The sequence below is a fragment of the Arachis ipaensis genome, chromosome B02 (genome assembly GCF_000816755.2).
Source record: "Arachis ipaensis cultivar K30076 chromosome B02, Araip1.1, whole genome shotgun sequence".
Lineage (NCBI taxonomy): Eukaryota > Viridiplantae > Streptophyta > Magnoliopsida > Fabales > Fabaceae > Arachis > Arachis ipaensis.
In genome coordinates this window covers 96,972,040-96,975,176 of record NC_029786.2, presented here as the reverse complement: position 1 = coordinate 96,975,176, position 3,137 = coordinate 96,972,040, and positions in this window count along the sequence as shown.

Here is a 3,137-nt window from a genome sequence, read left to right as displayed (position 1 = left end):
TTCCCACATAAAAAAAAAAAAAAAAAAATTAGCCACTAATTGTTGCACCGCTACCAACCATTATTTTTTCGATTTTTTTTTAAAAATCTCTTTTCCTTTCGATCTCACAATTTTATCCGTCATCATCATTCATCAGGCACCCATTACCACCGCCTAACAGCCCCTGGCCGTCACTTGTCGCCGCCTTCGGCCACCACAAGAAAGCTTTATACATACTTCTACTAATATGTATAATAGCTAGATAGATAGTATATTATCTATATAATATCATCTAATATAAAAAATGTTACAAGGGTAACCAATTCCAAGCAAGAAATAAGATAATTAGTTGCTATTTTCGTTATACATATGTTTGCACGTTTAACTTAGCTTACTCTTTAATTTCTAATAATACATGAAATTCTATGTCCTTCCTTGCTTTTCGTACCCAACCTTATAAGCATCATTAATCTTACCAAAAGAAATTCCATGAGAAGTAACAAATACTTAATGCATGTGAGAGAGTGGGTATGTAGTAATTGATTGAGGAACCGCAAAGGAACTTTAAATTAGAGTTAGTTGTAACAAACTTGCATCATTGAGAAGGTTCCAAGCCAGCAATGGTATACAATATGATCATGGTTTGGTCATTCCAACAATCTAAGCTAAATGACAACGTTGTAGCTTAGGTATATATATAAACTAGTGAAATAAATTGTCATATAATAAGAATTATATATGTACCAAATTACCTAATGCAGCTTAGGTCAGAGGATTTTTATTGAATTTCAGGGGATTTTTTCTTGAATGTGAAATTATACTTTTAAATTATGAAAATTGCTCATTTTTAAATATTTTTTATTAAATAAGAAGTACTGTATTTTGAACTCGAATTTAGTATTTATAATTTATGTTTTAAAATTTAAGATTTAGAATTTATAGTTTAATATTTAGATATTTATGATGTTATATTTTGTTTTTTTTTATCTGCAATAGCAGGTTAATTTTCAGGAAACCATGCACTCTTAATTTTTTTTTTGGAGCGCATTAGTATTGGATTTTGAAAAGTAAATAAAAAAAAGCATTATATGTACCAAATTATTATTTTAACATAAAAGAAAGGGAAAAAAACAAATTATATGCTTTAATATGCTTTGTTGCTTTACTTATTCAAAAAAAATTGTGTTGGCAAAGTAACTTATCCCAAAAGAGTAAAAGTGCAAAAAAGCAATTGAGGTTGACATAATAGATAATGGGCACAAATAATTATAAAGCAGAATCCAATTTCAGTCTTGAAAGCTAAATTTTCCATTATTTGAGTGTTGCTAATGATAAAAGTTGCTTAACAATCTTATTAATCTAATGCAAATGTGTCAAGTCACTTCTATTATTTTACATGCATTTTCATGTTTTCCCTGAAGTTAAAGATTCTTTGTCCTTCCTACCTTTCACTTTTGAGTTAAAAAAATTATTGACATAAAATTTTGTTCACTTAGGTTTTTCCCCGAATGGCCAAGAGGTTGTGGTTGAGGACTTGAGGTTGAAGTTGATGTATACTTCACATTGGGAATTCGATTGCATTTATACTTTTAAAATTAGGTTTTATTAGTAGGATGCCTAACATGATTTAAAGAATAAAAAAATGTAGTATTATATAAAGTAGTTAAAGATTATATTATTTCAAAATTTAAGAAGCATAGAGTGGTGTCAATACAAATTAACGTAACTTAGATCATACTACAAGACCAGTACTAAATATAGCTGGAAAAAAAAAAGCGACAGCCATTGTCGGTGTCCATAATTTTCGACACTTATCGATGACTTATCAATAAATTAATTTATTAAAAAGATAAAATTAAAATCAATAAATAAATTTAAACTAGGATGGTAAAGCGGGCTGGCCCGTCCCGATCCGTCCCGTTCCGCCAACTAAAATGGGTTCAAAATGTTAGCTCGTCCCGCTTTATGGCGGATTGGCGGGTCGGCGGGTTAGCCCGCTTGACTTTTTTTTTTTTTAAAATAAAATTCATTAAAATTAACTAAAAAATAATAATTAAAAAATTAAATACAAATAAAAAATAATCAAATTATAATATATTATTTACACTAAGCTCCGCCATTGGCTTTAGCTATCGATATATACTCAATTGTCGATTTTATTGTAAAGCTATGATATTAAAAACTGCTCAAATTAAAATCCTCTTTCATTTCTCTCACTCCCTTTTCCAAAAAAAGAAAAGGGTTTTATCTAGGGTTTTTATTTAGATATGCCAAATAAAACATTGTTTGACATGTACAATCCTCGAAATTAAATAGAATATTGTTTGGTTGTTCTAATAGATTGCAAAGTTCCAACAGCAACCATATATTCATAATAGTATAGCAACTTGTTTTTTTAATTGAAATATTGAAGAAGGCCAATCAATATATATAAAGCCAAGTAAAAAGGAGCAACTATAGTCATCATATATAAGAATCACTCATATATGATATATGTAGCCTCAATTATTTAACATTATTTGACAAAGTAGGACAATTACTTATATATGGCTAACTATATCACAATTTTGGTTGAATAAGCATAGGAATATGTTAATATTGGTTTAGTTGAGGAAAAAGGACATTAAGAGTTCCAAAAAGATTCATAAATATGACAATTGTAATGAGAAGTGTTTGGTAAAAGATATCATCACTATGCCTAAAGCTTCATGAATATGACAATTGTAATGATAAGTGTTTGATAGAAGATATCATCACTATGCCTAAAACCTGAAAACTAAAATTTCAAGGTTCAAAACAAGACATTATTAGACAGCATGTATTATGATAAGGAAATCATTAACATCAAAATAGCAATGTTAGGAATGATGAGGACACCAGGATATAGCATTCTCGGTCGTAGAAAGGTGCGGTGAGCCACCACGATGTATCATAACAATTCTAATATTAATTTTAGTACTCAATATAAATGCAGACGATACATATAGTTTAAGGTTATGGGTATTAATTTTTTCTTAGGCTTTGATAGGTTTTGTTTGTTTGAGTGGAAAATAAAAAGAAAGAAAAAGGAGAGAAAGAAGTTGAAAAAAAAATGATTATTTTTTATTATTTGATTGAAGAAAGAAATTAAAAAAAAATAAATAGTATAAAAAATTGAT